Here is a 21,087-nt window from a genome sequence, read left to right as displayed (position 1 = left end):
CAATACTTTTGACAAGAGACAATTTTGTCTTCTTTTCTGTTACTTGTGGGGATCACACATTAACTTGCAGAGATCTTACATCTCAATGCCTTCAATAAGTTCTCCTTGCCTGCATTTCTAAAAACAGCACTCAGGGCTACCTGTCCAACACATGGAGTCACTTCTGGCCTGATGGCAAAAACCACAGATCTGATCACCTCACACAAGCTCTACAACAAAGCAGTGGCTGCCTGTTCAGAAGCATCCTATACTCAGCTTTTATTGTGAGCTTGTAGTGTTTTATTTCTCTGGCATTTGGTCTCTGTGTTCACCATTCTGACTAATGCAGAGAAAATCTGGAGTCACACTTTCATGTCTCTCTCCTGATCATATTTGTTATTTTAAAGTAATACCACTGTGGCAGGGGTTTAGTTAGCAAAGCAAATAATGTCTGTTCAAATGAGTGAAAAACTTATCTTCTTTGATGTCTCATGAAATGGCAACATTAATATATATGTGTGTGTGTATATATATGTAATAGTTTTGGGTGGTGCTTTCCAGCAGTGTTGCCATTCTTGCTTTTTAATCTGCAGTGTGATATGATGTGTTTGAATTAAATTCTAGCAAACACTTGCACCTTTTGGAAGAAGTACCTTTTGTTGTCACAGCAATGGGGAGAAGCACTGAAGGAAGTGTTTTCATAGGACAGGTGTAATGGATGAGCTTGTGCTCAATTGCAATAACTCAGCCTCTTTTTTATACACATTTCTAATACAAATTTTCCTTGGCAAGAAGTGATAGTAGAATAAAAAACAACCTAAACGCATTTGGGAGATTAATCCAGATAAATGTTTAGGGTTTTTTATTTTTTCAATTAATTAAGTTTTGGGATGTGTGGTTGTTATCCTTGAGTAAACCAAATGTAGCCCATCATAATTGCAAGAAATATAAGCAAGTAGCAGATGGATAAAATAGTCCTAGAATACCAAGGGGAAAAAGAAAGTTGTTCATCCTTATCTGAAATAGAGGAAAAGCAAACATTCTCGTGTAGCATTTGCCTGGAAACATTCTGGATTATCAGTACAATTTGACTCAATATTTTTGATTTTAAATTGAATGCTGTTGTGCTCAAAAATGGAGTATTGTGATACTAAGCTCCTTGATTCCTGCTTTTACTACTTTAGGTGGGTATTTTAATTCTTTTCCTGTCATTCCCTGTTTACAAGTGGGATATAAACAGTTTGTCCTAATTTTTCTGTGGAGTCTCACCCTCATACAAGAACTGATACTGTAGATCCATAGATAAAATTCTGCAGGCAAATGTGTTCTCTGCTGTCATGGGATTATGGAGATGTGGGTGAAAGATTAGGTTCCCCTGAGCAAATGGGTACTTCTGCCTTTTTGGAGACTTCAGCTGAAGTCTTACATGTACATTGGTGTCTGTGGTTTCACTCCCTTCAGTTCATTTTGGTTTACAGTCATGATGAAAAATAAAAATGAAAAATAAAAATGAAACAAGCAGTACCCAGGGCCAATTGGTCTTTGTGCCATTTGTGTGAGAGATTCTTGAGGTTTGGTTTTATTGTGTCAATCTGAAGTATGAGGCTGCTTCAAGGAAAGGGATGGCAAGAAGTGTTGTGCTAACTAGGCAATTGCATAAAAGTAACTCTAGAAGGCTGAGAAACCAAGACAAGAAATGCAATTCAAATGTAGGAACTGCACAGCATTCAGAAGGAGGAGAGAGGTTGCAGATGCTGTGGTTTTGCTGCTTATTGGACCTCTAGCTGTGTGTTGCTGAAAAGAAATCCTTGCCATGAAGAAACACTTGGATATGAGCTAGACCATTTTGAAATGCCCAGTTTATAACAGTTTATAGGGAAAGTAGGAAACCTGATAGCTGAAGTTTCATTCAATTGCCCACTTTGGCAATTATTTCCAACAGAAGCAAGCACCCTGGGGATTTTGCTTGGCACAGTCCACAACAATTGTTATATGATCTGCCTTTAACTGTACAAAATCTACCTAGGAAAAAGTGGGTTTAAAACTTAAGGAATTGCTTGTAAGGTTTAGGATATTGGGATGAAGGCAGTCTAGGTTGGGTTCTTAACTGCTGCTCTGTTTTCATATAACCCCAGGTTGTTTTGTCCTAGAAATGCAAAATTCCAGAGTCATCTCACTTAACTGAGATGTTAATTTTAGGATCACACATGTCCTAGATTCTCAATATAGTCAATGAGATACAAGCACCTCTGAAGGGTAATTTGCCCCCTGCAGGAGCTGAGCCTGCCCTGAAGGGAACTTTTCTTTGTCCATATGGTTGTGAGGAGTGCAAGACCCCCAATTTGTGATGCCTGATTTATTTAACTATGTTTGGGATTGTATGGGAGCAAGTACATCTTAGCTTTACTTCTTCAGGAAAAATGCCTTGTGGTGTTTTTATATATATAAACTTACCTTAAAATGTCTGAAAAGTGTGCAGGGAATCTTTCTGAAGCTAGAATTCTGCCTTCAGCTGCTGAGGCAGAGGGACAGGCTAAAAGAAAGTAGCAATAGATATTATGCAGCATGTAAGTCTGGGTAGTGCACAAAGCTTGGATACAGGGAGAGGCACCATAAATCCTCCAGATTTTCAGGGATATGGGTCAGGGAGCTTGCTGTCTTGTATCTGAGGTCAGAAGAAATTGAGGAGAAGAAGAAAGATGTGGTGCTGACAGAGCATAGGTGAAGGGATGATGGAAAGCACAGAGCTGGGCTGAGGACAAAACATGAAGAACAGAGACATACTGTGACAGCTGAATAGGGGGAATTGGGGCATGCTATAAATGCATTGAGGGTTTTAAATGATGTTCTTAATGTTTTCCACATTTAGAATAAAATACAGGGTGCAACCTCATTTTCCAATACTTTGTGCAATTCCAGCTGTCCCATCTCAAGAATATGATGCAAGTTGTGGAGGTGCAAAAGAAAACAATGTGATCAGAGGGATGTGATGGTTTCTGTGCAAGGGAGGATTCAGTCACCTGGGTTTCTCCAGTTTTGAGAAAAGGTGACTAATAAGGGGGAGGCAAGATATGCTGGAACTACATAAGGTTAGGAGGAGCATGAAGTGAGTGAAGACATAGTGATTATTTATTCTCACTTTAAAAAAAAGCAAGTGAAGTGATCAGGCAACACCTAATTAAATTGTGGAAGTTATTGCTACAGGATGCTGAAGATGCCAAAATAGAAATGGTTTCTTAAAATGATTAGATAAACTCATGGAAAAATTAGTTCATGAAGAGCCATTAAAGATACTGATGTAGGGCCAGGCTCCAGCGCAGGAAATTTCCAAAATGCAGGTTTGCTGAGAATTGGCAGGATAAACCAACCCTATGCTTGTCCTGTGTTCATAACCTTTCCTTAAACATCTGCTTTGGCTGTTACCAAAGTCAGGACACTAGGGCTAAATGGGTAAATGAATCTTTGATTAACCTGCCATGTGGGCTTCTTGTTGCTAAACCATACAGGAAAGGCCTGCACAGTCTACTGTGTAAACTGCATGCAGTTTAGCCCTACAAATCCTAACTTCTGCATGTATTACTCTTTCATCTGCAGTATTATTTAAACATGTGAATAAACCCCAGTCTTTTGGGCTAAATTGAGCAGTAAAATTATGACTCTTTTTTTTTCCCAGTGTGCTGTCCTGCATTGTCTTCTCCCTGTCAGGTTATATTGACACTGGCCCATATTATGTGTATTTTAATCTGGTCTATGAAAATCGTCTTTAGTGTCGCTGTTTAATAAGAATACTGACCTGGGTCAATTTCCTTTAATTATCTAGAAGACATCTTTTTAGGATAAGTATAACCTTGAAATATTATTAACTAATATGTAGACCCTGGTGTATAGGTCTCATTGAAAGCTGTTCCACAAGCAACTAATAAATGAAATCTAATGAAACAGCTACTGTCATTTTGGACTTATTAGTCACATCACTTAAAATAGTTTCTGCTCCAATCCCCATTGCTCTGTCTTCTTTGGATTAGCAATATTTGCAATCTCCTGCTGAAGTGCTGCCTAGAGAGCCAGAAGTGAGTGATGAGCACAGTGGGATGCTGTATGAATTCTGGAGCTGTTCCTAGGGTTTACTCCCAGAAGACTTTCACACCTGTGTGACAGTCAGTAGCAGGCCAAGAAGCTTTTGTTGAACGTTTTTCATGCAAAGTGATCTTTAGCTTGAAGTTTGGGTGGTGAACAGCACAAAGAGAGCAACTGCTGCCCAGAGAATGGAAGGGGGTTACAGCCCAGACCGGAGAAGGCTGTTTGTCAGAGAACAGAGAACATGAGGCTTGATCAAATGCCAAATTAATTTATGGCAAGTTAGCTTGAGTAAATAGACATCATCCGAGACCTCCTAGTGTGTCATTAAAAGCTGAATATCTGTCATGTCTTACAGATGGGAAAACTGAAGTAGAGAAAGATTAAATGGCTTTCCTATGTGTAAAACCAGGGCATTATAGAACTAAGGGGACAACTGAAGCCTCTGGAATCCCTTTTTTGTCACTGCTGAACCATGTTGTCTCAATTACAGGGGAAAGGACACTAAGGAAAACAGGCCTGGGTGGGGGGCTCTTTCCCTCTGATCTCCTTGCATGCTATTCCTCTAAGAGAACTCCTTCAAGGATTACTGCAAAAGAATGTGCTTCTAAAAGCCATTTTGATGAAATCCCAAGACTAGCAGCAGCAAGCAAGGCTTTCTCACTTTCCAGCTAGATAAAAAGTCTCACCGGTTGACAGTTTATTTTCTTTCCAACAATCAAGTCTTGAGTGAAAGAGCACTTGATTCTTGAGTAGGCAATAACAAGCGTAGGCATGGAGTTGTTGCCACTTGTGCTTTCATTTCAGCAGCAAACTAGAAAACCAGATTTGCTGAAAATGAATTGAAATGTTTTCCTTAACCGCCTTCTCCGTGTACATCTATTTTCTGTTCGGTTTTCTTAAATGGCATTCACAGAAGTTGACGAAGATTCCCACTTAAGTTTTTTGTCTCTTTTAGCTTTTCATTTCAGGCTTATATAACAAGGTAAAAGATTTATCAATCTTGCCAGCTTTTATAAAGGGCTAAATGTCTTGACTTTCTGTCCAGCTGTAGAGGTGGTGAGCAGATGAGATGAATGTGAAACAAAAGCGTAAATCTAACAGTGGAGTTCACAGCACCTCATTATGGCCAGTGAACTCAAATGAAGAGGGAGGTCAGTGAGCAGCACTTAAACCCATGCCCTTAGAAAATCTGGTTAAATCAGGGAATGCATTGCCTTGCTTGTGACTGTAGTGTCTAGAGGGAACATAAATTATAGACTTGACCATGGTATCTACTTATGGAGGCAGAATTGTACTTCTGTGAAGCTGTTTTCCATTCCTATTTCATGCAGTCTTCACCCATTCCCAGAGGTATCTGCTGGAAACAGGACTAACATATAGGGAAGCTAGCAAGTTTGGAGTTCTGGGAGCAGAGATTGTTGCTGTTTTGTGAAAAGCCTGGGGCACTGAATTGTTGGCCTTGAGTTGTACCCTGAAGGGTTACTGTGCAGAAATATTTTGTGCATAAGGGAATAGGGCTATGGAATTGCAAGTGAATGTTCCATGGGAGAGTCATGTCCAGAGAGATGTTTGGTATATTCTCATTTATTGGAGTTGGATACCATCATTGGCAGGTATCTTACAAAGATTCTTTTCCCCAAACTGCCTATCCTGTTTCATAGGCTAGTTAAAGAGTCTTTAAGGAAATTTAATTCTGAACTAGTTTAAATCATCTCCATTCATTTTTAAAGTTCATTAGCATCAGATGTTACTACTATCCAGATTCCATAATTTCCTTAGTGTTTGAACAGAAAGAACCTTTAAGTCCCATACTTCATTAGAATAGGGCCATTTGTTAATTGTTTATCCTGTATAAGATGTGTTAATACAAGAAAGTCATCTTCCATCCCTAAAAATTTCTTAGAATTTTGCTTCTAAAACTGTTCTTTGAATCGTATTTTCTAGGACCTCTTAGGGCTTTCTTAAAAAATTCCTTCTCTCCAGCATTACGCAGACATTGACTGGGAAATCTCTTTATCAGTGGTTGGAATCAAAAGTAATTTTTTTTTCCTAGAATCCATTTTAGTCTCATGTACTGCTGCTTCTCAGTGTGAAAGAATCTATTTAACTGCCTGCTTTTTGGATGGCTTTTAATGTTGTTTTTAGATTTATACAAAAAGTATTTTGCCAATGAGCCTCTTCATCTTCACCACTAGAATGACTTTTAATGGACATCCAGTAGTTTCATACTAAGTAGTTTCTCTTAGCTTTATTCTCCCAAGGGAGGAATGCACTGAATGGCTGGAAATGTCAGCAGCTGCATCAGCTGAAGAGTTTAGCTGCTGCCACCTCCTAGATAAATCTTGCCCTTTCTCATTTCTGTGTTTCTTACTGTTTCCCTCAGAGTCAGCCAAAGAAACTTCCTGTCTGGCATAACACAGATTAGGAACTAAATTAGCAGCTATTATAGATGGGCATTTTTCTGTTTATTTCAAGGCAAAATCCATTAAAACTGGCAGAAAAGTTGGCTCCATTTCCACAGAGTCAACAAAATCAAACAGAATCATGAAGCTGAGGAAAAGGAAGGAATGCGTGCAGCTGTTGGGAGTCCAGTCCAGCTCAGCCACTGGGAAGTGTAACGAGGACCTGGGCTGACCACAGGGAGGTGGATTCTGTGTGGGCATGGACACTCCCTGGGCTGGTCCTTCACACACAGATGAGGTTTAACATTAAAATTAATTTTGCCAGCATAGTCACCCTTTCCTCCAGAGTATCTGATCATGGGCAAAGCTGGAGATGGGAAAAGAATTAAGTGAACCTTTGCTATTACTCAGCCAGGCAGTTTCTGTCCTGCCCTCACAAGCTGATAAAAATTAGTATTGCTGATAGTGATGGCTTAGTCATGTGTTTTGTCTGAGAATGCCTAGACCCAAATCTTCTCTAAGGCCATGACTATTCTTGATATTAATTCTTATAATTTATTTGTAGGCATATTGCACTGGTTGAAAATAACAACAGTTGGAGAAATCCTCTACATTGTAAAATGGACCCATCAGCACATTTTGGTAATTTGTTGACCTCTAAGGAAAAGTCTGATATTAAGTATGTGTCCTTTTATTCATGTTCTGTGGCCCATAAATTCAGAATTTTGGTTGTACTGCTCATTTTACACAGAAGTATCACAGGCTGTTCCTTAGAATACAGCTCTGGATCTGTCCTTCATCAGAGCTCTTCAAAGAAAGGAGAGCTTGTGCTTTACAGTGACAGAATTACATTAAACATATATAGCTGCTTGATTAGAACTGAGATCTTGTGTTCCAAGTTCTTGATGTTAAATACTGGAGTCAGCAAATCTCACAGCTGTGCAGTTATTTCCAGTGCCAGAAATCAGGTTTGTAGGAAAGAGATTGTATGTCTTGAGTCATCACTACAGATTAGCCCCCAGAAATGTTATTTACTGTAATGGGTTATCAAACTTCACTGTGACTTTCAAAATGGGTGTTTTTACAGCTTATTGGTAAAACTGTAATATGAAGTTTTATTTTTTGTACTGCTAAAATGCAGGCCACCTCATTGCCATGGTGCATATGATGTTAATGAAAATACTGGAAGGCTTTTCAAAAAAACATTGTCACTGGTTTTGAGTTAGTCAGGCATTCAGTCTCACAAGTTTGTTCCAGTTAGAAGGAGAATTTGATGTTGGAGACAAATGTCTTTCATCTAATCCTGTTTATTTAAAAAGACATGCCAAGTACCTTTTCCTTGAGCATAGGAGGATCAAAAACAGGAGATTGTTTTCAGCTGGTACCCAGACTCAAAAGCTCTGTCTAGGATTTTCTTTGTGCTGCATCCCACATTTGCCCAGCCTGCATCTGGATTTTCTTTCTAAAATTCTGCTTGTCTGTTGTCCTTTTCATCATACCCACACAGCAGTCAAACAAACAATCCTTTACATAGCTTAAATTCCTTACTGTTCTTTTATATTCCTGTTTTGGCCCGTGATAAGCTGTGCATTGGGTTCAAGATTTGGTTCAAGAATCTTTATTTCTTTCTTTTCTTTTTCTTGTCTTCTGTTAGTAATATTATTGTTAAATAGTATTCCTCTGGTTTGTACTACCTGTGAGCACATTTTATCAGTCTGCTACTTGCAGAACAGAGGAGCTCTGTGGACAAGAGAAAGGTGAATGTAGCATAAAGTAAAACTAAAACTCAGTAATCTGCCAATTCTTTGTTGATAAAGATGCATAGATTTTCTTGAATAATGATTTCAGTGATTAACTTATTTTCTTTTTTCAGCACTTGGGTAACAGAATAAGAAAGCCAGAATTCTAAAATGATGGTGGTAATAATAATAATAGATTCTGTCTAGAAGCTGAATAGTTCTGGTTGTTGCTTCATTATTTACAAATCCCAAGCATAATTTAACATAATTTTCCAAGCAGCACAGTGCTCTTTTATCACGTCCCTTTCCCAGGCACCATCTCTCCCTCTTGTAGAACTGTCCCTGGATTCCTTCATCTCCCCACAGGAAGCTGTCAGAAGCTATGTAAATTCAGCAGGCAGGACCAGCCTTTCAGTGCCATCAGGTCCCTCTTAGAGCAGCCCCTGAGCTCAAGGCCACCCATCTGCAGCAGCAGAAGTGAAGTTTAAAATCCCTTTTCCTTGGCACTCTCAAGCAGAAACAGACAAATGGGGCACAGGGCTGAGTTTGCCACTTCCATACATACTTGTGGATAAGTTACTCTCAGGATATCAGATTTGCAATAACCTAAAGCCATTAGAAATGGTTCATGAACATTCAGGCATGCATACATAATTCAAGTTAACTGAATACATTTATGTGCACGCTCATAAAACGGAAACAGGTTGCAACTTATTAGTGGAATAAATGGAATTGCTTCTTTATAGCGCAAGTTTTATGCTTCTCCCTAATTTAAACCCAGATCATTAAAATATAAAGTTGGCTGATAATTGCAATAAATATTCCTGTTACATTTCTACTTGCCAGCTTGTACATAATCTTCCTTTGTTTCTCTTTAAAAACATTTATTCTATTTCAGTTTGTTCAATACATGCCACGAGGATTTAAAATATGTGTACTGGTGGGTAACTAACTTCTAAATGAAGGCTTGAGTAAAATATCAAGTTTTACCTGAGTTAAATTACTTTTAGTGGAGATTTGTGGAAAGGATTGAATCCACTTCACAATGGCTGTTGCTCTTGGCTAAATTCCTCCTACATTATCAGGCAGCTTTACCAATGTTATGTCACTGTTGTCTAGAGGGAGAACATAACCCACAATAAACATCACTTGTGTTGAGTAGGAAAAAAGTGGTGGAAGCAGGTGTTTCTTCTGCCTAAAAATATCTATATTTTGCAATATAAATCCTGAAAATTGAATAACTTCCAGCCATTTTAATCTACATGAAATGATGAAGGACCACGTCACATGTGACATCCCATTAGGCTCAGAGAGATATTTGTTTTTGGGAAATACACTGTGTGCCTCAGCACTATGAAGGAACATGCAAAGGCTTTTTTAGTACTTTTTTTTCAGTGTTTAAAAATAAAAAGTCCTGACATAGTTACAGTTTTGAGCTTCGCTGCAGTAAAAAATAATTTTTCCTATACTCAAAAATTAATGTCTATCTTGGGGCTTGATATTTTAGCAGATTAATAAGCAGGCATGCAAGTTTAATCTTATTGCAGTCAGTGCAAGAAAAGCTGTCCTGTGGAACTTCATTTTCAGAAAGGCCTAGAATATTAGTGTCTTATATTTAAAATCTGTGTCTACAATTTAAAATCTGATCATTTAAAATAATTTTAATTATTGAATTTAAACAAAAGCCACATTAACCATTTCAGATTTAAGTTTTATTAGATGGATTTAGATCATAGTGATATATATATATTTGTAAATAAAAAGTCCAAATACATTCATTATTTATTCTTCATATCACTTTAGTGCCACCTTATTTTTGGGATTAAAGACCACATGAAGGAAGGTAAGTTTCAAAGTCACAGCTCTTGCACCAGGAGAGTTAACTAAAGTTAGAGCAATTGGAACGACTTCCATTGATTCTCTGATGTATTCTTTTATTGCTTTGCCACAAAGTGAAACAATTATAACTCTTAAATCTGTACACATTGATATGGGATAAACTTTGTGTTCTTCTAATGTTCAAGTAATCATATTTACAGGATTTGATGCATGAAATTACTTATATCTCTGTCCGTATTTTACGTCAGTAGAATACCAATGGGAAACAAAAATGCTCTGGATTTTTTTAAAACCCACGCAATTGGATGAAGCTTTTCCTTTTCCTTATGCCAACCTACATCCTCAGTATTTTCATATTTGCTGCTCCTCCTTAGAATGAAAATATTTGTCCAGTTTTACCAAAGCCAACACCCAAACCTCCATACTACACAGCTTAAGAAGTGCTCTAAATCATCCTGCCTCTGTTGTGGGGTTTTTGTTGTGATTTGGTTTTGTCTGACAGAAATCTGTGAGCCCCCAAATGCTTTTTTATGTTCTATGAATGAAGGATGGATGCTGCCTGGACATCAGCAATAGAAGACAGGAATGTTTCCAGATGAACTTGGAAGTTAGGCTCTGGAATCATCCCAGTTGATTTTGCTGGAATCACCCCAATTCTTCTTTGGCAGATTGTTTAACAGCAACCTGGGGTTCTGTGGCCATGGGTCTGATGTCTAGGTCAGACTGCCCAGGATGGTTAGGACTTTATTTCACTTGCATTAATCCTTTTGATGTATGCCATGAAAGCATAGCCTGTAGCTGTCAAATTATATATGCACTGTGGGTGTAGTCTGTTTAAGTTCAGGACTTAGCATCATGTATTCCAATTCAATTTATTTTTATATCTCATCTTTCACACAGAGGGTCTGAAAATGCTCAACGGTGAGAGACAGAATAATGAGATAATGCTTTACAGAACTGTGAAAAGTGACTTGCATACAGACAGCCAGCAAGGCAAAGGTTGGACTTGAGTGAGAGAAGACAGCTGTAAATTAAAAGCAGGAGTAGTATAAATATAGAGTAGTTCTGATAGAAGAGACCTGAAAAGTGTAGGGAAAATGTTAAACTTCCTGTAAGAGTAGCAGAATAGTAAAGCTTCAACCTCTTCAGTGATGAAACATGGTGCTAAATGATATTTTGCATTGCAGGTATTTGTGTTATTGGGGTTGAGCAGCATGCTGTTAAATTTGTTACTTAGGGGAGAAATAGTAGAAGGATGGAAAGGTAAAAATCTTTTGATAGCATCTGGCTGATGATAGAGCTCCTACTGAAGGGCTTAATCAAGACATGATTGAACTGTGTGAAGGAAGAAAAATATCAAGAAAGGGGGGGGATAAAGATAATTTCTGACAAAATTAATTCTGGTCTGAGCAAGAATCATAATTAAAATACAGAAATAGTGGTAAATCTTCTGGTAGGGAATGAGGGTGAGGGGAGGTGATAAATATATAGGAGTCAATGGAGATGATTAGGTATTCATCTAATACCTAATCATGGGTTGGGTGGCCATTCCCAGGTCATTTCACATGCCTTTCACCCAGGACATTTTCTCATTTCTCCCAACCTGCAATATCCATCTCTGCAAAAGGAAAGTAGATTTTCCCATCATGGGATTTTATCCTGATTTTCTCTGTTAAAGTCTTTGTAAAGACTTTCTTGGTAAGGTCTGAGTCTTGTGATATTTATTGAAGTAGTAGAACACAGTTCTTAGCTGAAGACAGGAGTAGCAGAATCAGAACATTCTACATTTGAAATCCTCTACAGAAAAAGACCAATTTATACCAATATACAGAAAAAGACCAAAATATACCAATAGATTCTCTTCCCCCTCATTCCTGAACTACCTTAGTTGCATGCATACAGTCCTGATGTAGCCCAGATTTGAATTGAGGACCATAAATAAATTTACATCAATTGCATAAAATTTATGGGCCAGCCTGAAACAGGCATAGAAGGTAAGGGAAATAAAAGAAGTTGAAAGCAAAGAGCCCTACACAGTGAAGAATGGCAAAGGTATATAAAGCCTAAAAGCAGAAAAAAGCTTCAAATATAGATTTTGCTCTTTGAGGACAGCATCAAAAGCTGACTGTTGGAAAGGTTTGGGAAGGACAGAGTATAAATAACCAGTGCTCTTCTGGTCACTCATCTCTACTTGACTACATGTAGGCTGCAGTCTGAGATTTCTTGTGTCCCATGAGAATGAGTGAATAACTGATTTTTAGATAAAAAGCAGATGTCAATGTATTATCAAATGGTTCATGGTCAGAAGTAGCTGGAAAAAAGGCATGGCAAAAAGATGAAGCTATGACAGTAGGAAAATGTCATAAGGAAGATACCAAGAAAAAGTAAATGGATCTTCTTGTTGGAGACAAGAAGAGTCCTGCCCCAAAATTGTCAAGTGAATTTGGTTTGTCTTTGCTGACCTTCACTGGACTTCTGAAAAGAGCTGGGTTTAGAAGGTAATCTCACTCTGATTTGCAGAGTCACGAGCGTCTGTGTACAGCTTCCTGCAAATTTTTGATATACACCTTAATATGCAGTGTAGCATGCTATAAAATTGAATTACCACAGAAGCTGTTTTGTTCCCAAAGTTACTTTAATATAAATGAGCTGGCTGGAAATAGTAGACAATTGTGGGGTGTTTCATAACCAGTGATGAATTTGTCATAGGACCACAATATAACTTGTTATTAAATCTTGTGAATGTATTATCTACTAATAAGAAAGTCATGCTGTTTAGCATCATTACACTAAGAAGTCACAATGACCCTTAACATAAGTCCTGACACAAATTATTATTGTTTACACAGACCTCCCAGCAGCCTGCTAAATGCAGTTTGCCAGTCAAAGTTTTGTAACTGTGATGCCTCAAACAGTTTATTCTTTTACATAAGTACAGGGCTGTAGTGCAGATTATTGGTGTAGTGTATAAATAAATCCTGATTTCTGCTCCTTCTCCACATTTATGTTATGAGAACAGAAAGGATGTTTGAAATTGCCCAGGTCATCTGAGAGGATGCTATCTTGCATCTTCCCTCTATTCTTTTTATTAATAACTTTGTCATAGTTGGTGTAAAATTGTAGCATGTTGAGAAAGGTTTTGGACCTAAAAGATTTCATCACCTTTAAGTGACAGTCAGTGAGGGAGCTTAACTGAGCACATGCACTCTCTGCTCTATGGAGTAGTTAATAAAATATGAACTTAGCACACAGTCTAATATTGATTTCTCTGGGAAAGACTGGATTGATATTAGATAATGATGTTGCATATGGACAGCAAATGACTTGAAAGACCTACTCAGCTTTTTGGTATTCACACTGCATTTTCAGCACATTCCTCAAATATATCAGAACATTTCCTATCTAACCAAAATGCCTGCACCTGATATTTGTCAGAATGTTTGTTGGCATTCTCCCTGTGCCTCGGTGAAATGCTTTAGGTCAGGTTTTGCAATTCAGGGGCTTGGTTAGAGAAGGTGGTGATGTTCCCTCTGAAATTCAGACAAGGAAACCTTCCAATACACCTCAAAATAACAAGAGTTGACTTTCCTGCCTTTCAGAAAGTCAAAGAATGCTCTGGCCATTCTCTGGGGAAAGCAAACCCTTGGCTTTCCATTCTCTTGCATTGCTAGCCCAGAATCTCAGCTAAACAGTTTCTCTGAAAAAACATGAACATAGTCAAGAAGGTGTCAAGGAATGCCAAAAATGTGGTTAAAATTAGGGTTGGGAAAGGAAGAGCTCTGTCAGCTACTATGGAGTGTTGGGTCAATCCTTCAGTAGCTTTTGGTATCTTCAGCTCTTTCATTTATTAAACCACAGATTTAGTCAAAGGACCAAATATAAAAAAATCACCTTTGCTCGTACTACCTCTTTGCTGAGAGTTTAAGAATGTTGTATTCCTGTATGGAATAATGCTCTGTGTAATTGAGAAGAGTGCATCTCCTCTTTTTTGAGCCTTGCAGTTTTGCAGTAAGTCCCAGCCAGCATTAGGGTACAGTGCATTTAAAAGATAATGAAAGCCTAGCAGAAGAAACAGGGTGGAAAATGTGGACAAGAGGTTGGAGACTGGGCTCTGTGGCATATAGAGGGGTGTAGTTGAGACTGGAATTAATCTTGATGTCAGGGCTATCAATAGACTGTCCTAAATAGGAAGATGAATATTTTCCCTCAATAAAGTCTGAGTATCCTTTTGAAGAAGCTGCCATAGCTCAGTCTGAAATTGTGGGTCCAATCCAGAAATAATTGAGAGAGGATATTTGGCTCGTGGTATGTGGTAGTCAAGCTAGATGACAGGAACTGTCTTTTATGGCTTCAGAAACATGACTATTTGTTTTTCAAAAGATGTACCTCAAGATGATGAAGTCTGGTAATTTTTTCTTTGTCTTATAGATAACCACACTTCTGACATCAAATCCTTAAACACTCTTAATGCCATAGAAAGACACTTGCTTACCTTCAACTAAGGGATAATAAAGAAAAGGTGAATATTTTTCCTTCAAATTAAGTACACATCATATATATATATGAGATATATTGTTTTTATATATATATTGTTTTTATATGTATTGTTTTTCTTCTATTAACTTTTCTTTAAGAATCAAGGCTTAAATGACTGTTTACTGAGCTTATTGTTTTATACATGAAGTCTGAGGGTTTCTGAATGTGAGTCTACAGATCAAAAGCTGCCATATTGAAATTGGCTAAAAGAATGGCAGAAGCCTATAGGTGGTTATTTTGCCCATGGTGCATAACTTATTTAATGTGTAAGAGCACCTTAAAAATCCATGTGCATTTCTAACTACATACTTCAGTCTTGGTCTGTGGTGGCACAAGTTTGAATGTTTTTGTATGTCTTTCTGAAAAGCATGCTTTTTATTTGCCACATCTTTAAAATACTGTAGACTGCTTTAAAGAGGTTGGGGTAGGGTTTTTTTAAAAAATATATTGATTTTATTTTCCTTTCATAATTAAAACTAATAGTAGTAAGGCCAAAAGGGAAAAGTTAAAGAATCCACCCATACAGGGATGTATTTAGTCATGAGGAATAGCTGTGACAAATATTTCTTTTTATTAAAGCTTTTATCTAGTGAGCTTTGGAGCTTTGGAAGTGGTGTCATGCTCTGGGAGCAATGTGCTGATATTGTCCTGGTTTGAACACCAAAACCACCTGCACACACCACCCAATTCCTTACCCTGCTGAAGTGACAGGAGGAAATGTGCTGGGCTGTGCCCCAGAAAGGCAGCTTGGACAGGGCTGGATTGCCCCTGATCATCTGGGGAAGATACTTTGCCATCTTTGCCCTCGTGTGGTAAAATTCTCTCTTTAGCATCTGCCTCCTCCCAGAACATCTCTGGGTTCAACACGCGTGGTGCTGGTTCCACACCAACTCCAAGGGAAGGCTGCCACCTACTGAACTCCCGGTTTTGTTGCCTGCAACATCTGTATTTGCCAATTTCTCACCCAAGCAGTGACCAAATCCTGCTTTTGTTGTAAGAAATGTGTGATGGACAAGGTCCCTACGTGGCCCAGCTCCATCTCATTGCATTGGATGAGCATCCTGGCACTTGCTAAAAGATGTAATTTTTCTTTTTGTTGCAAGCATCAGAATGTGTGTTTTAACACACTAATTATAAGAGATGGCAAAGAAAGTGAAGATGACAGGAGCCCACACAGTATTGCTATTATCTGACCCTGAACTCTTCACTGCTGTAAGTGCTAAAATGTACTGCTGAGGGTTTCTTGGGAAATTGGTGTGGTATTTCAGTCACTGTCTCACAAAATTTAGAAGTGTCTTTAAAAAGAATTAAACCAATAAGACTCCTCACACTTCCCACTAGATGCTCAAGTGAGTTTCATCAAAGATTGTCATGCAAAAAATTTCAATTATCATTCCATAAATATGGATGAAATAAGATATATATTTACCCCATAAACTCTTCTATTCATTCCAGGATGACTGAAATTTCAGATCTCTTCATGGCTTTTCCTCCTAAAAATCTTTCTTTTGGCAAAGCAGAAGGAAAGAAATTCAATTTTTGGACATGTGCATATTCATTTCCAAAGGAAAACAGGACAACTTCAGTTTTGTATAAGAACTGAATCTCACAGAGTGAGTATTTTGGATACCTTTTAGATATAGCTTCAAACTTTTGTTTAAAGTTGGTGATTTGGCTTCTCATTCATGGATCATTTGGATTGGAGGATGACTACAGTAACTTCATGGAGCAAAGATAAGTATCTCCATAATACAAAGCTTTGTTTCATATGCCTCTGCTGGGGGGAAAAAAAAGAAGAGATTAAAATAGAGTTTAAAATGGGAGCAATGAGGGTCTTTCTGATTGAATAAAATACTTTGAGAATTCTGTAAAAGGATTAGCTTATATTTAAATGCATCACAGTTTTTTGTGACCTTGTATAAACAAACTTGAGCATCTGATAACTTGAAGCCTTTCCTTTAGGCAGCTTCTGAACCATTTGTAAAATTAGGATTGTTCATAGTTCCTGCCACACTTGAGCAAAATCATCTGCAGATGCTTCCTCAAAATTTGGCAGAAAATAAGACAATGGATGGAGGAAAAACACGTTAGAAAACACAATTGCAGAAGCATCAAATCATTATGTATATTTTTTTTATTTTATTTTACTTTTTTATCATTTGCAAGATTCAACTGTCACTGTACAAAGTAAGTAGTGCTGCTCTCTGCATCCTGCCTGGCAGAAAGTTATCTTCAAGCAAAATCAGCAACATCTTGTGTCACAATTTAGTTCCTGGTATTGTTATACCACAGAGGTAACTCTTGGCCAGAAAATTCCCATTACTTCAGAACATTCTGTAGTTACATGTTCCTTTTGGTTGTGCAGTGTATTTCTTAAGAGCCATCACAGCTCACAATTGGGGTATTTTAGTGGAGATAAAGTTTCTTCAAGGTGGCAGGTGATTCTAGATAGTCCACACATTGGAAAAAAACAGGTTCTGACTCAGTCATAGCAGGATCTGCCCATACTCTTTAGTTTTGCACTTGTTTAAAGGAATTATCTCATGGATTCACTCTTTTTCCTCTCAGGCAATCAGAGCCCCTGCTGTAGCTCTGTACTTTGGGGAGGGTGCAGACCTGGTACAAATTGGCCAAAATGTTCACTCTGAGCTTGAAGAAAATAGGGGATCCAGCTGTGGTTTATGTTTTAGCATTGTTCCAGGCATCCTGATCTGGTTATTTTGCCTTTAGAAAAGAGCAGCTGACATAGCCACGCTTACTTTGTGATGAAGCAGAAAATTCAATAGAAACAAGCTGGTATAATGTGCTTTTTATGCCTCTTTCTTTGCCCTCCTCCATAGTTTCCATTCTTGGGTTCTTTTCAGGTGAGTTCTCCCACTCATAAAAGCTGACAGGTTTCCAAGGATGTTCAAACAGCTGGTTCTGATGTAATGGTTACCTTTTCCAGCAGGCACTGGCTTGAAACCCATCAGGTCTTATCCATCTTTCATAGGGATCAAGGGCTCAATTCTAGAAAATATTGGAGCATCCAAACACTTGTGATTGCAGTGAGATTGCTCATGGGCCTAATGTGCTTAGTTACCTGGCTGATTCATGCTGTAATAGGAGGCTCTTTGTGCTGTGGAGGGGAATAATCAGAGGTTTGACAGCAGCTTGTTCGGTGAAGTTCAGTAGTAAAGCTCTTATCACCAAAGAGTTGGTATTTGGGGAATGATTCTATTTATAGAAGCACACTTTCTTTGTTCTCTTTCCTTGCACTGTTTATTCAGAGATTTATCTTTTCTGATTATCATAAAAATGTAAGTTGCTAGAGGTGCTTTTATATGTCATGCTTCTTCCTCTGTGCAAGAACAAACCGATGCTTTATTCTATTTGCAGCAAATTGTTGCTGAGTATAGATGGTGCAGAGCAGAGAGCTTCATGTGTTTTCTTTGTTTCTTTGCAGAAAAATGAAGTGACAGGTGCTTAGCCTCATTTTTCATGCTAGCTTTGCCATGCCATTTTCACCAATAATGAAGGCAGCTGCCAGAGCTTGAGGAAATCAGGCGAAAAATTCAGCTGGCAGGTAGACCCAGTCACTTTAAGAAATGTAATCTTATGTTAGCAGATGGTAATTAAAAGGCAGAAGAAATAAAATTTTGTCTCAGTTTTCTGCACTGTTACATCAATTAAATCTGCAATAGAAATGCAAGCAGGAAATATAATTTATTTTCATGTGGCTACACAGTATGATTGTATGCAAATCTAATGATTTGTTTTGCAAAGACAATTGCAGGTTTTTTTAACCTAGGTAGAATAACTGATCATTTCCAGAGAGTGTGTGTGTGCAGTAAATCTTCAGTCTTTAATATGCCTAATGCAATGAAAAGCATCTCCTTGTTTTCTATTCGTTGTTAAACCTCAAATTATGTTCTGCTGTCTATCCCCTTCCAGCTTTCAGTAACACAAATTTAAATCTGAGCAGTTCAGTCTATCTGAGTGTGGAGAGCTGATCTAGCTCAGGCCTCAGCAGGGGTGCATCCTGTTAAAAGAGAATATCCAAAAAGTGCAAGATTGAGCTGGGTAAGAGTTGTTATGATCTTGCAGGAAAATGATGTTTCAGCTCTAACAAGATTTCTAAGGATCTTCTGTTGTTCCTGCTACTTGCAGACATCTAGCTTTGAGGACAGAGCCTCATAATTTCTCATATGTTACTACTTATGGCTTCTAGGATCACGAACAACATGTGCAAATCACTTGAAGTGTGAAATAATTACATAATTAAAGCTCATTATGGCAGAGGCGAGATGCTGGTGGAGCTGTGTCACCCTTTCCGGAGCTGGCTGGGATTTGCAGGGCTTTTATGAGTCATGCACAAATATTCACCCCATTTTGGACAAATTCACCCAATTTTGAATGCTGGAGTATAATCAAACTTGAATTATATTTTAGCGCTGTTGTTAATTGTTAAAAGACATAGGGTTATTTAGTTTAAAATTGATTAACCAGATGTTTATTTTATATTTCTGCAGATCCAAGGCCAGGTTTGTCTGTGATGCTGAAACTACACTTCTTTTCTTACCTCTCTTGCACCAAGTCTGCACTAAAGACAAAAAGAAACAACCTAGATATGTTGTTTAAAAGTGCAGCTCCCAGTTCTTCTGTCCCACTGACTGATTGCTGATGACTTTGAACATAATGGGAATTTTTGTAGATCCCATTCTAGTGAGACTGGCATAGCAAGCAACATTTTATTTCAGTTTTTCTTAAGTGTTCATTTGAGCAGAAATGCAAACACACTCCTTAAAGCTACACTCATCAAAAGCATCACCTCAGACCAACAAATTAATTCTAGTTGTGTCTGATGAGATTCCTGCCCATTTAAACATATAAAATATCTGGGATGTTTTGTAAGTTCTTATGAGTAACAATGAATATTAGTTTTGAATCAGAATTCACATTTATTTCCCATTTGCCCATGGAGTATCTGCATGAGTTTGCATTTAAGAACATAGGTAGGCATTTAAGTGAGAGATTTCACTTGAGCAATTCCAGAGAGAGAAAAACTCAGAGGGGGGAAGTGAGGAGGGGTATTATTATTATTATTAGTAGTAGTAGTAGTAGTAGTATGTAACCATACCTGTCTTGCCAGGTGCAAGTTAAGTGTACGAGTGTGAGAAATTTTCCTGCCTGTTCTTTGTTAAATGGGACAGCACCTGATAATGGTTAGTATTATTTTTCTCTTTTTTTTTTGCAGCCTTATCATTGTACCTGGGCATTGAGTAAGGTACTCCACCACTGTTAAGCCTTTTGCTTTCTCTAGACACTGACATTTAACCTCTAAGTTGTTCAGCTGCAGGTTTTAGATCTGGAAGCTCCATTTGTCCCTGGCTTTGCAAAGGTAGGTCTGTAAGAGACACTGAGTGCCTGGGGTACCTGAGGGTGTTCATTGTTGTCTGAGAAGCCAGTGCTGCTGGTTTTGAAATTTCACCTGTGCCCTCTGAGAAATGATCTTTTTATATCCCCAAAGGATAAAAGCCCTTCAGCTAAGGCTTTCCAAAAAATGAATGCTGTATTCCTCCTGCCGGGGCTTTGTCCTGAAGAAGGAAACAGATGCTTCACTTGATTTCCCCTTTCACACAGAAATCAATAAAGAAGGTAATATATGAAGTCAAATTTTGAAAATGTGCAAAGCAAACTCACTGCATGCTGCCACTGGGCATTCTCTAAAATACTTTAATGCCCTTAGGAATTTTGTGGCCTTATTCTTAATATGCCCTATTTGTGGCACTTAGAGAAACCCAACAGTCTTAAAATGCTGAATAGCCTTTCCTGATAAATTTGAGTTACTGGGTGTGTTGCACCCATCACTAAAATCACTTCCAAAAAATAAATAAATACTGGCTTCAGTATTTATGCCCTGTCCCTTGTGAGTCTTCTAAGCGGTTTCCTCCTCCATTTTCAGAGTTGAAAGAAATTTTGGGAGTGGTTTGAGAAGTGGCAGGGGTGTTTGGTCTAGGAAATGCTGTGGTCTGAAAATAAAATCTGAGGGGTTAAGCATGCTCTAAAAGAGAGAGGTGAAGTGGGAGAATAGGAAAATAGTTTGGATTCAGTTTGACATTTTCTTTTATCACACTTGCCCTCAGTCAGCTTGTTCAGCGATAGCAATTTCTCAGCACGATGTCAGGTACATAAAAGAATGTGACAGCTTTCCCTGCTAACCCAGGCTGCCTGATAGAAATTATCATTCATTATCATTATTAGTGTAACTCACCAACCCCAAGTCTGAACCCATTCCAGTGGCACTGAAATGGCAAAAATCCCAGTCTCATCTACAGTCTAGGCTCAGGCCTGAAGTTCTATTATTTGAAGAAATCCAATGGTGATTACTGACTGGAGTTCTGTTATTTTATCTGAATTTATGTTCTGTTTTTTAATGGAGTGTGTTAAATGAGAAGTGTTAAAAGACTAGCTACTACAAGAAAAATAATTTAATGTGATTTTATAGTTTTTATATATGTTACCAGATGTAG

At 38.1% G+C, this 21,087-nt stretch overlaps 1 protein-coding gene across 1 annotated transcript in view; it reads left to right on the top strand.

Annotated features, from left to right (window-relative positions):
* The window catches only part of TMC3 (transmembrane channel like 3), a 129,449-nt gene that overhangs the window by 41,747 nt on the left and 66,615 nt on the right, over positions 1–21,087 (top strand). Inside the window, exons 13-14 of the mRNA XM_077185307.1 lie at positions 14,468–14,558; positions 16,031–16,188. The gene's annotated coding sequence lies outside the window, so the exon portion shown is untranslated. The remainder of the gene's footprint in view (positions 1–14,467; positions 14,559–16,030; positions 16,189–21,087) is intronic.

Source organism: Agelaius phoeniceus, chromosome 13, assembly GCF_051311805.1.
Source record: "Agelaius phoeniceus isolate bAgePho1 chromosome 13, bAgePho1.hap1, whole genome shotgun sequence".
Taxonomy (NCBI): domain Eukaryota; kingdom Metazoa; phylum Chordata; class Aves; order Passeriformes; family Icteridae; genus Agelaius; species Agelaius phoeniceus.
The sequence above is the reverse complement of the archived record's forward strand: the minus strand, read 5'-3'. Positions and strand labels throughout refer to the sequence as shown.